Source organism: Apis laboriosa, unplaced genomic scaffold (assembly GCF_014066325.1).
Source record: "Apis laboriosa isolate Shangri-la unplaced genomic scaffold, ASM1406632v1 scaffold19_cov150, whole genome shotgun sequence".
Taxonomy (NCBI): domain Eukaryota; kingdom Metazoa; phylum Arthropoda; class Insecta; order Hymenoptera; family Apidae; genus Apis; species Apis laboriosa.
Window position 1 is genome coordinate 2,580,144 of NW_025222278.1, and position 14,725 is coordinate 2,594,868.

A 14,725-nucleotide genomic window follows, 5' to 3' on the forward strand; every position below is an offset into this window, starting at 1 on the left:
GAAGTAAAGATATATTACATATTTTTTTATATCAAAAATTTTTACATTATTTAGAAATCAATACAGGTTTCTAGAATTGTTATACAAATATAGATAAGCAATATTAGAAATAATTAATAAAATATATAATTTGCGATATTAGAAACCAATAAAATTGAAATTTATAAATATTAGATTTTCGATTGCACAATGAAAAAAAATTAGAAACTGACGACTAATACAATGAAGTTAGAATTTACAATGTTATATTTTTTTATTACATACATAAAATACGCATCCAAAATACACATAATAATTAAATTTTTATACAAACTAAATAATATACAATTAAAATTACAAATGATAATGAATATTGATAACAGTATTGAATTAAAATTTACTACAATTAGATACTACAATTTTCGATATTTACTTAATTAAATTAAAAAAATATTATAAGAGGATACTGATAAGTGAATTAGATTCAATTGAATTAAAAAAATACTATAAACTACTAAGTGAATTAGAATCTACGATAATTATAACATAATTAAAACATCAAAATAAATCATCAACTGATAAACATATTTCACAATTCATTAGAATATTAGAATTTTAATATAAAATAATATCTTTTCTGTTGAATTTTTCTTTTTGGTTCTCAATCAACAATATTAAAATTAGAAAAAAAAAGTTAAATCATTATAAAAAATATAATCCATTTATCTTTCTTTTTCATGCAAGAAATCCATCAAAGCCGTACATTTTTCAAGGATAATCTCGATTAAACAAAAAAAAAAAAAAATCATGGAATAAATTAAAATATAATAAATGAAAACTTATCAATAGCCATTTTACTATTTTTTCCCCGAGGAAAATGTGAATCTCGACTTTAGGAAGGGGAGGGAAAAAAAAAAAAAACGAGAGGAAGTCATCGGGCTCGTCGAAATCTTTGCGGACATAGCTCGTTCAAGGAAAGACGTTCAAAGACGAGGAGTGAGGGGTAAAAATTGGAAATTCGGCGTATCTCAACCAGGATCGTCCATTTCTCTGTCACGTTTTCACCCTGTCAGAGTGTACCAGCCCCTTTGGCCGAGACTTGGCCAATAACAACGTGTACCTCGTGGCGCAGAATCCGCAGAATTCGACCCTCGTCGCGGCGAAATGCCTCGATTGGCGCGGCACGATCCAATCGCGAGCAACCCGATATTGATTCAAACCCTCTACCCCGAAAGCCGGGGTTGAATTGTTGAAACTTTTTTATCGGCGAAGTTGTAAAGTGTTTTATGGCCGAGCGGGGAAACTGGCGGCGGCGGTGTTACGCGATGACCATGAGTTATTAAAATTGCCGGGGACGGTTCGATGCTTTCGCGAATTAATGGAGAGAATTCGTCGGAATGGAACGATATTATGATTATTATCGTTCTCCATCCATATATCCATATATCCAGGATATGTTATGCTAAACTTCGCTTTTCCCCGACACGTTCTTCATACGAATTTCTCATCACTCGAGACGATTTTTCTTGCAGTACTCTTTTTTTTAACTTAACGAACGAACTTAAGTTAAGTCGAAAGTTATCTTTATAGAGAATGAAATCGACGTATCGTTTCAGAAGTGTCGTGTAAATTTTCAATCGGAGTTTTCCTTCCAAATATCGTCAGCTTCGAGAGGGTTGTTATTGTCGTAGCGAAATGGATATTTATCGGGAGGGTGAAGGATGAAAAAAAAGCAGCCCCTCTTGAAATAACAATTTAGACAAAAAATTAGCTCCACTTTGCTGTGTAAGCAAAAGTTACTCTCTCGTATAAATGGCGCGCGCCTATTAGCACGACAAACTCTACAAAAAATGTATAGGGGAGGATGAAACTGTCTGGGCCATTTGTACGTAATCAAATTTATGTTATTATACGAAAAAAAAAAAAAAAAAAAGAAAAGAAATGGAATTTTCAAAGAATCCAAATTTCAATCCAGTTATAGAGAAAATGTATCTGATCGATATTAATATCTGTAACTTAACAATTATTCGCAAAACTCAAGTCTAATTTCCACGCTATAAGAACTTCATTTAAATTTCATTTTTTCCCTCGAGCAGAGAGAGAGGGATCGCATAACGTACCAAGCTCGCTTCAATAAATCAGAAACTCGATTTTGCGTGTCCAATCATCGATAGTGCAAATCATGGGGAATGGAGATGCTGTGTGACGAATTGGAATTCATTCTGTCACGTGTGTACATCTGCATCAATGCGTTTGTGTTATAGATTCGTATAAATAAACAATATTTCATATAATAATATTCATATAAATAAATATTCTATACAGAGGATTTAAAAAATTCGTACGAAAAATCTTATTCCTTATTTTTATTAATTTTTACTACGTTTAATTATTTCCTTACACTCGATATATCTAAAGAATCTTTAATTAAATTTTATTAAAATTTAAACGTTTTATTTATTATCTTACACGGAGGAAAACCAATTTTATTAAATATTTTATTTGATTATATATTATAATAATATTATATAATATTATATTATTATAATTATATTATATTATTATATTATTATAATATTATAATAATATTATATAATAATATATTATATATATTATAATAACTGCTTTAAACATATATAAACATGTATATGGAAACACATAAATACAGACCAATATCCAAAGTGTACGATTAAATATTTTATTAAATATTTTATTTGATTATTACAAGCACTGCTTTAAACATATACATGTATATGTATATTACGCATATATGGAAACACATAAATACAGACTAATATCCAAAGTGTACGATTCACTGAAACCGGTCTGAATGCGAGGAGAGATGATTTAGGATCGTTGGGGACGCAATTCGACGAGCGATTTGCTTGATCGAATTGCGTATATCGATTCGATTGATTAAAAGCATTGGGTGGCATTTTTTGGAGGGGGCTCGATTGAAAGTCATATTCGTGCGGGGGAGGGGGAGGGCCGCGTTTTGTCAGGATCGTGTTATCGTTACTTAGGTTCCAACCCCTGGTGACGATCCACCCCTAATTTTATTCATATACGTTCATATCTTCGTTCGATTTGGTTTAATGTAGGATGTGCAACGACGATTAATTCACGATTTATTCGATTTATTATTACTTGCGCTTGTTGAGTGATGCACGAATGAGATTGGATTATATAAGCAATGGATGGATAAATATTAATCCCTCTGTCCGAAAATATGGTATACATTTGCGAAAAAAATGTTAAATTCATTTTATTATCACAATATAAGTAAATATAAATAATTTTAGTGTAATCCAAATTTAGTTAAAGTGAGATTTAGCCTCGTTGAACGTATATACTTTTTAGCTAATCGATCTTCATAATGAAATTTTATCTTATTTATATGAAAAATTTTATAGGAATTTCAACATAATTGATTCCATACACGTTCGTAATGTTATAAAAATGTTATCAAGAGTATTTCTCTCTAATTTATTAAATGTATTTTGAACACATTCAATTGTGTTTGGCGAAGCTTCGTGTTGTAGTGATTGAATAGAATTAAAAAATCCTAAATCGAGAACATTTAAATCAGGACTATTTGGTGGTTGTTGACTTAAATTGAATATTCCAATTATCAGTAGAACTTGCAGCAACAATATCTTTATTATTATCAGAGGAACTTTGCAACTTTATTAATAGCACCGTGTTCTAATTTTTCTTTGTTATTCATATACTGTAATAGCTGTTTCAAGATAATGTTGTTCATTAGTCAATTGTTTCGATTTAGCATCTCTTCTTTGTAAATTCATCTTACTTGGGTTAAAATTTTTCATTTTGAAATTACAGTGATTATTTTATTTTTCTTAGAGAAACTAATTTTTGGTTTTCAAATTCCAACTTAATTCAAAAGCAATGACTGTCAAATATGTTAGATTATTTAGCTATTAATATAAACAATATCAATATAATGAGTATTGTTAGTTGATTTCGAAATTCTAGATAATTTAAGATTTTCTTTCAAATGTATACCATTTATTTTCGGACAGAGAGAGTAATTGGAAATATTATATCGATTTGCTGTATAAATTTTTACGCAGTTTTTGTTATTTTTTTTCTTGAAGATTTTGTTCACATAAGGATAGGAATTATATTCGAATATTTTAGAATAAGAAAAAATAGCAATAGGACACGTCTGAAGATTCACTGAACGGGCAACAATAAGAATTTATCGAGCAAGAAAGAGGACTGCGGATGATGACATTTATAATCTTCCACGAGGAGCGTAGATCAACGATGTTTTTGCTCGACTTATAGGGGTGCCCCCTGAATTCGATTTTAATTATTATTAATCGTTTTTCATCACGAGAAGGGTTCCCAATTTTCCCCATTTTCATAATTTTCGTCTTCTAAACGTCTCGTCCTTGTTAATTAGCTTTCGGCCTCTTTCTTAATAAAAAATTATTATCGTATTTATATTCCATCGAAGAGACATTTTCAAAATCTATCTTTTCATAGATTTCAAATTTTAGAAGATCATTGTAGAGAAAAATTGAGTGAGACGAATTCATAAAAAATAAACAGACTGTCATTCATGGAAAATGCACAGAATACTCACGATATATGAAAATATACAAAACATTCAAATCAAAGTACATATTAAAAAGAGTAAAACGTATCTTTATTCCATTACTATAACAATATTCTAAAAATCAATAAATATTCAAACATAAGAATCTCGAAATAAATATCAATTACCCAAAATCTCAAAGCCCTTTTTTTCGCTCCAATCATTATTCCTTTTTCCCAATATAACCCATATAAACATAATCCACCGCTGTTACAGGGGGTGAACAATGGAGAGACGAGGAAACATAGCGAGCAAACGAGAAGGAGACGAGAGAAAGAAAGAAAAAAAAAAAAAAAGAATGGGAGCTATACCACTTAAGAGGAAAGTATCGAGCCACTTAAGCGGTAATCTGTCGAGGAGCGTCCTCTCTCTCTCGTTCGGCAGGGATGGTTTGTGTACACTGGCCAGCCGTCGTCAACCCTTGTGCTTGGGGCGTGCAGCTCGCCGCAAGGGTAAGCAACTTTTGTTTCAGATCTCGACGGGGGCCTTCCACGAGGATTTCGGATGGAACGTGGATGGACGCCACCCACTCAGGACGGTCAGTTTATGCGGTTTCCGGATATTTATGGGGTGCAGGAACGATCCGAAGGGGTGGTGACCGCGGCTATATATCCTACAAATTGGACGCGGAAACTCGTGAAAATGCGAGCCAATGGCATGATCGAATTTCCGCTCTTCGTACGAGCCCGGTCTATTGAACTTTCGAAACCATCCGATTTAACCTTCTCCAAAGAGATGGATCACTGTTTGCTCTTTATAGTCGTGTTCGGTATGGGTCGAGGAATCAGATCCATTTGTATCCATTTGCGAATTTAGGTAAATTAATCATCGATTGTTGCGGCAGATTCAATTTTTAATCAGTTATTGTTTGGATAATATGAATGGGATGATGTTGAATGGAAACAATTTTGAAATATGTTCTGAATATTTGTATGGAATATTTTCTGATAATGAAGAAATTCTTAAAATTACTCTAGTATAATAATATAATAAACATGTAATAAAAATACTTAAAATACTAATCTTTCTATAGATTAGAAAAAATAATCCTTATTATGATATATCATAATAGCACTTCAGATCACATATAATACATCAAATAGCACTTTAAGATTTTACAAGTAAAAAAAAGAAATCTGTAAAAGGATGTGTTATTTCTCACAATCAATTTTTAATTCAATTGTTGTTTGGAAAACACGAATAGGATGATGTTGAATGGAAACAATTTTGAAATATGTATTGAATATTTTTTGATGACGAAGAAATTCTTAAAATTAGTGTAACAATTGAATATAATAGATACATAATAAAAATACTTCAAATACTATTCTTTTTATAGATTAGAAAAAATGATTCTTATTATGATATATCATAATAGCTCTTCAAATTACATTAAAATATTATAAGTAAGAATTTGGAAAAGAATCTATTATTTCTCATAATCAATTTTTAATCAGTTATTGTTTGAAAAACATGAATGGGATGATGTTGAATGGAAACAATTTTGAAATATATTGTGAATATTTTCTGATGATGAAGAAATTTTTAAAATTACTCTAGTATAATAATATAATAAACATGTAATAAAAATACTTAAAATACTATTCTTTCTATAAATTAGAAAGAATGATTCTTATTATGATATATCATAATAGCACTTCAGATTACATTTAAATAAGAATCTAGAAAAGAATGTATTATTTCTCACAATCAATTTTTAATCAATTGTTGTTTGGAAAATATGAATGAGATGATGTTGAATGGAAACAATTTTGAAATATGTTTTGAATATTTTCTGGATGAAAAAATTCTTAAAATTACTCTAGTGTAATAATTGAATATACACATAATAAAAATACTTCAAATACTAATCTTTCTATAGATTAGAAAAAATAATTCTTATTATTATATATCATAATAGCACTTCAGATCACATATAATACATCAAATAACACTTTAAAATATTGCAAGTAGAACTCTGTAAAAAGACATGTTATTTTTCACAATCAATTTTTAATCAATTGTTGTTTGGAAAACATGAATAGGATGATGTTAAACAATTTTGAAATATATTTTGAATATTTTCTGATGACGAAGAAATTCTTAAAATTAGTGTAACAATTGAATATAATAGACACATAATAAAAATACTTCAAATACTAATCTTTCTATAGATTAGAAGAAATAATCCTTATTATGATATATCATAATAGCACTTCAGATCACATATAATACATCAAATAACACTTTAAGATATTGCAAGTAGAAATCTGAAAAAGGATTATTATTTCTCACAATCACCGCTTCAACGATAACAAGTGCTCAGCTTGACTCACGCAAAATTAATCTGAATATATCATACGTATCGATTGCATCAAACTTCATGCAATCGGCTCGTCGAACAATTATTACTCTCGATTCGACAAACTGTTGAGAGAAGAGAAAACAATGATTCACAAGCATCGAAAAATACGCAAATAATAGATTTACAGAAACTAAGTGGCACGATGAATTACGAGCGATCGTGTACGTCGGTTCACGGCGCATTGTACGCGATCACTTGTAATTTAATATTCGCACCCCGTGAACGCGTTCATTACTTAAGTCGACACCCGGCACGATGCATCCCTTCGCTCGTACATCCATGATCATTCTACCAGGACTAATGCACCGTGCGGCCAAATGTTCGATGCGATTTAAATGCCGGGGGATAGTCAAGTATCCCGTCTACGGTAGTTAACACCCCCTTATTCCTTTCCTCCAGGGGCTTGTTGACCGACGTTTCATTCCGAAATCCGCGTCTCCTTTCATCTATCCTCATCTATCTCTGGAAATTTATCTCGACTCGTTATTGGAAAAATTGATTTACAAATGAAGGATCGAGAATCTCTCGTTAAAATTGTTTAAAGATTTAGACAAGATAGATCTTAGAAAAGATCTCTAAATTTGTCTCGAAGATTTAAGTTGGTTTAAGTTGGTTTTATTATTAGAAAAATTTATTTACGATCGATGAAGGTTGAGATTGGCGTAAGTTGAAGGAAAATATATATATAGAAAATATTAATGGTTAAGTGGATCGATTATACCACGTGATATTTCATTTCGGTTAGGGGAATTTCTTGCGTTAAAACATTTGACACGACGAGAGGGTTAATTTTACGAGGCAAATTACGAGCGACACGTGTGCTAATTCGAGTTTATAATTTTAATGGCGCGCGTAGAAATGGTACGACGATTCTCGCTGATTTAATTAACCCCAGGGGTTCCATCTCGTGTGTCGTTACGAGTAACACGGTACTCGACGCTTCGCTTTGAAACAATGAGGAACAAGCGGCCAAACAATTACAATAAATCATACAGAACGATCATCGTTATCGCTCATGCAATTTTTATTCTTAGGATCATACAAATTTTCTTCACAAACTTACAATGATTTAATATATTTCTCTAATAATTCTGCAAATAAAGTATTATTTAATAATTCTTGCACTTTTTATTTTTAGGATCATAGAAATTTTCTTCACAAAATCATGATTTAATATATTTTCCTAATATTTCCTCAAATGAAGTATCATTCAATAATTCGCTCTTGTACTTTTTATTCTTAGAATCATACAAATTTTCTTCACAAATTCACAACGATTTAATATATTTCCCTAATATTTCCTCAAATAAAGTATCATTCAATAATTCCCTCTTGCACTTTTTATTCTTAGAATCATACAAATTTTCTTTATAAACTCATAATAATTTAAAATATTTCCCTAATAATTCTTCAAATAAAGTATTATTCAATCATTCCTTCTTGCACTTTTTATTTTTATGATCATAGAAATTTTCTTCATAAATTCACAATTTAATATATTTCTCTAATAATTCCTCAAATAAAGTATTATTCAATAATTCCTTTTTTTCTTAGAATCATAGAAATTTTCTTCACAAACTTACAATGATTTAATATATTTTCCTAATATTTCCTCAAATAAAATATTATTCAATAATTCTCTCTTGCACTTCTTATTCTTAGAATCATACAAATTTTTTTCACAAACTCACAACGATTTGATATATTTCTCTAATAATTCCTCAAATAAAGTATTATTCAATAATTCCCTCTTGCACTTTTTATTCTTAGAATCATACAAATTTTTTTCACAAACTCACAACGATTTGATATATTTCTCTAATAATTCCTCAAATAAAGTATTATTCAATCATTTCTTCTTGCACTTTTTATTTTTAGGATCATAGAAATTTTCTTCATAAACTTACAATAATTTAATATATTTTCTTAATAATTCTGCAAATAAAGTATTATTCAATAATTCTTGCACTTTTTATTTTTAGGATCATAAAAATTTCCTTTATAAACTCACGATTTAATATATTTCCCTAATATTTCCTCAAATGAAGTATCATTCAATAATTCGCTCTTGCACTTTTTATTTTTAGAATCATACAAATTTTCTTCATAAACTCATAATGATTTAAAATATTTCCCTAATAATTCTTTAAATAAAGTATCATTCAATAATTCCCTCTTGCACTTTTTATTCTTAGAATCATACAAATTTTTTTCATAAACTCATAATGATTTAAAATATTTCCCTAATAATTCTTCAAATAAAATATTATTCAATCATTCCTTCTTGCACTTTTTATTTTTAAAATCATAGAAATTTTCTTCAGAAACTCACGATTTAATATATTTCTAATAATTTTTCAAATAAAATATTATTCAATCATTCCCTCTTGCACTTCTTATTCTTAGAATCATACAAATTTTTTTCACAAACTCACAACGATTTGATATATTTCTCTAATAATTCCTCAAATAAAGTATTATTCAATCATTCCTTTTTACACTTTTTATTCTTAGAATCATACAAATTTTCTTTACAAACTCACAACGATTTAATATATATATATATATATATTTATAGATATAATATATTAATGATTTAATATAATTATAATTCCATTATAATTATACTATTGTCGCAGCAAATAAGATATTATTCAATAATTCGAATAAGTCACATCATAAAATTCATTTTATTCGCTCACCAATAAAAAAATTTTACTTAACTACTGATCGATAAATATTGAAATTACACGTAGAGACAAAAAATGAATAAAGATCGAGAATTATTGGAGAAAACCGAGGCGAGGATATTTACGACGTAGAGCGAAGCCCGTTGGAATTAATTACGCTTGGACTTCGATTTTTCTTGGTGGGGTTCCACGGATCCCAAGTCGTACGAAGCAGAGGAGGGTGGCTCCTCAGGTTCCATAGTTCTTCACTCGAGGGTGGCGCCCCCGCCGTGCTTCCGGTATCCGGTTCCGCCGCCGATTTTTATGCGGGCAGGGGAGCCGGGATGATTCCATGGAATCTGAAAAGTCAGTGGACCGAGAACGGGGAGGTCGAAGGGAGGATGAATCCTCGAAGTGAAGGGAAGGGAGCAGTTATGGCGGGGGAAAAAGCGGCGATACGTCGTCACATCCGCTTGGACGAGCCGAGAATCACGACGTGTCATTTGTCAGCGCGTCACGCTTTTTCCGGAAGCTGCGACGCTCGCGGGGGATGAATGACGCGCGCGTCCGCCGGAAGTCGGCGCGCTAATCGTTCTACGTAGGAACGTGCACGATCGATGATTGGATAGAAAACGATAGAAGGATCTAAGGAAGAAACGGTTGTTTGGCAAATAATACAATTTCTCAATCGAAGAAGTTACATTTATTGAGAATATTTCTTTGAGATATCTTGATCATCTTCGATGATGATGATCAAATATCGGAACAATCTGCAATCTGTCGAAGTATTTATTTATTTTAATAATAATAATTTAATAAAATGATCCTGATTGAAAATACATATCTATCAATTTTGAGAAGAAATAATTTTCTTCCCAATAATCGTAAAAAGTTGGAATGAAATTCCGTTATTTCGATTTTCGATTTTTAATTAATTCTTAAAGAATTAAATTTCCAATATGATATGAACGACGACGAAATTAATATCCTAGGAGGAATAAAATTGTTATAAAATTTCCCTGTTAAAATGTCCAATAACCGTTACGCTGTAAATCATGGCCCCACGGTTCAGGGAAGTCTCCAAGAGGAAAAGATCTTTCTACCCATAAATTCTTTTCGAATTTACGATTCACGCGTTCCCGCGTTAGACACGGGTGATTTCGATACCCGCACGCGCTTCACTCTTGCTCTCGGTACTCTTGCATACATCTCCCCTCCGTGTATACCGTCCAGAAGAATTTGTCAAATCATCCTCGACTGAACTCGCAAGGGTTTGTTCTCCATTGTACTCTTTTAGGGGCTTGTGATGTATCTCTGTATTCCCTTTATTCCGACGCCCAGAGAATCGTAAAGTATATGAGGTAGAAACGGTTGAATTTCGTATCGAGTATTATAGAGAGAGAGAGAGAGAGAGAGAAGGTGAGAGAAAGAGAGAGAGAGAGAGAGAGAGATCTCGAATTATTATTATATAAAAAAAGGAAAAAGAAAAATAAATAAAACTTGAGAAATACTATATTACAATTAAAAATTGGTTTCGAGTATATATACGGTATATTAAAATTTTATTCTGAGATATTAAAGAAGAAATATGAAAATATCTTCTATTCCTCCATATTGGAAATATTTAAATTGTATAATTCCATTCAAGATCGAAGATATTTTCTTATTTATGTTAAAAGAAATGAAATAATTTTAGTTAAAATAAGCGAATATTAGGAAGAATATTATTGATGGATAAAACTTATTCGAATATTGAATATATTTTTATTAAAGTTTTTGTTAAATTCGCGAATAAAAATTGCTTGGAAACAACTTCGGCAGAAAGGTCGAAACGAGTAGATTTATTCGGGGGAAATTCTCGAACGAACGGTGTATTCGTTCTTCGAGCTTGCATAATACGAAATATATCTTATCTGCGTATCCCGAGCAACGGCAATCGATTTAGTAGATCGTAATCTGGCTCCGGGTATCAGGATCGAAAACCTTTCAGAAAAATGAATTTATTCGTGAATTTATATCCACCGTTTCCCGTCATCTCGTTCATAAATCATCCCCATCGAGGACGCGGATGAATCCACATAGTGGAACGCGAAGAAACAACCCGCCCCCTTGTTGTACGAGACTTTGGCAACTTCTCCCTCGTAGAAGAATTCTTCTCGAATTCACCCTTTTTGCCCGCAGTTAATCCTCCTCTATTGTTAAACGTCACGTAAATCGCTGTGTCAAGCGGAAGAATTATGATTCTTTTAACAGAACCTAGTTTTTCCTTTTTAAAAAAAAAAAAAAAAATCACTCGAAGAGGTTTAGGGTTTAAGAGACTTTATACGAAACACGAATGATGCTTTTTAATCGACTAGTCGAGATAGAAATTGATCGATGTTTTTTTTTTTTTGTCTTATTATATACTATAGAGAAAATTATTATTTATTCGAAGAGTAATATCATTCTTTAATTAAAATCGTTACTTAATTTTACGATGCTTTTACAATAAGATACATTAAAAATTTTAATTCAGTAATTTAAGAAACAATGGAATTGAGAATATATTCAATATTCGAATAATTTTTATTCCACGAGTAATATATTTTATTTGTTTTAACTGAAATTATTAATTTTAATCTTTTAGAAGTTTTGATGTTTCCACATGTGAAATATAATACATCTTAAAAATCTTAATTTAGTAATTCAAGAAGTAATTCAATGGAATTGAGAAGAATATATTCAATATTCGAATAAGTTTTATCCATCAGTAATATTGTTCCTTTATTCGCTTATTTTAACTAAAATTATTAATTTTAATTTTTTAGAAATTTTGATGCTTCCACACGTGAAATAAGATACATCTTAAAAGTCTTAATTCAGTAATTTAGGAAGCAATGGAATTTTAATAATTTTTATCGACGAGTAATATATTTTATTCGCTTGTTTTAACTAAAATTAGTAATTTTAATCTTTTATAAGTTTTGATGCTTTGACATGTGAAATAAGATACATTAAAAATCTTAATTCAGTAATTCAGGAAGCAATGGAATTGAGAAGAATATATTCAATATTCGAATAATTTTTATCCACGAAAAATTTATTTTATTTCTTTTAACTAAAATTATTAATTTTAATTTTTCAAAAGTTTTGATGCTTCCATACGTGAAATAAGATACATTAAAAATTTTAATTCAGTAATTCAGGAAGCAATGGAATTGAGAAGAATACATTGAAAAATTCGAATAAAATTTTTGAAAAATTGATTGCACGGGTGAAAATTCAACGGGGCTGAAAGATGTAGAAAAGCTTGTGGAGATTGTGGTTTTCGGAACGGATCCGTGGGATGGAAGTCAGTTGGAATTGACAGAAACTGGGAGAGCCACTGGCTCCAGACATCCTGGCGCCGTCGCGACGCTTCCCAGCTTTTGGCAAAACACATCCTATCCCCGTCGTGTCCTGGAAGCGGGCGCCTAGTTTTTTTATGGCCTCCGCCACCGCGACCCCCGGTTCCACGTTCCCCCATAAAATCTCGTCTCCTCGTTGCCCTGACCCCCTACGACCTCTCTATATCTCCGCTGCATCCTCCTCCTGTTCCTCTTCTTTTCGTGGAATACGAGCAAGCTTGATGATAGCGGAGCCCCCGCTTCTGGAATGGGGAACGGCACGTGTCGATCTAGAAGATTAGTTTCCAACTACGGATAGCTTTGAGTTTATTCATCGTTGGAAAACGAATGGAATTATTCCACGATTCGGTTGTGTAATTGATTTCATTTGAAAATTTTCGTATACTGTATAATATTCTTGTCATATACGATCGTATTAGAGAATTAATTCTCAATAATTTAACTTTTTAACGAGGTAAGTGAATTCTTTGGAATCTCTGGTCTCTGGAAAAAGTCTTTGTTTTAAGTTATTTTATTTACCGTTCGATCTAAGATTTTTTTTTTTTTCGAGAAAGAAATTCTTCGAGAGAGAAATCTACAAGCTTAACTGATTCTAGGAAAAAAATTAATATTTTCGCGTTATACGATCGAATCGAGTATTTTTCTTTTGATTAATTTCATTATTTTCAAAATTCCATTTCAGATTCTAATCTAATCCCAAGCGATTTCATTTATTCGAATACGATTCACGATACATCGACTCGTCCGTATCTGGAAGAAATCTGATTTTATCCCATCGAAACCATTGGAAGATATTGATATTTCTCGATTAAGTTTCTACGTCACCCATTTATGGAACAGTTGACTCATTCTTACGACTTCGATGTATCAAACTCTCGAAGAGAGATATCAATCTGATTCGGTGGCAAATAAAGTTTTCTCCCGCATATAGCGGAGAAACTTTCTAGAATGGGTGTACGCGTGATTTCGACGACAGGGCGCATCGCGAATAGGACAAAGGGGACGATAAACTTGTTCTGTTCGGAAGGAGAGGGAAATTGGTGGAACGAGGCATCTCCGGGAGAGAGAGGGGCGAAGGAGACGGGGAAGTTGCTCTTATATTTATTACCGTTCAAGGGCGGAGAAGTTGGTATCTCATGGTTTGGTCCAAAAATGAGTTGGCACGAGATCGACTGACAAATGATCAATCGATTCGTTTGTTCGCCCATCCAAGAGATGTTAATCGTGATAAGATGTCAGAGATGGATGCCTTTTGCTTCCGTTGTTTGCTATAGGGCTTGAGATAATGGATGATTTTTAATTGTGTAGCAATATTCTGTAAGATTAATTTGAAAGATTAAGGTTAAGATCAAGATCCATAAATGTGTATACTTTAAAAAGTAAATAATATTATTAATATGTTAAGATGGAAGGATTAGTATTCTCTTCTAGCAACTTTTATTATCAGTTTATTGTATTATTGTATTATTTTAATTTCAATTTTATCATAATATTATATTCAATTTATCATAATATTTATAGTGTTTTCAGAGTGTTAAAAAGTTTTTTTTAAGTGTGTAATAAAAACAGGAATTAATTGTTGTTTGTATATTGATATAAATAATATTTGAATTTACAATAATTATTGGAAAGAAAATTAAAATAGTTTATTAAAAAACTAAAGAAATTGATTTAATAGTTATATAATTATATATAATGTGAA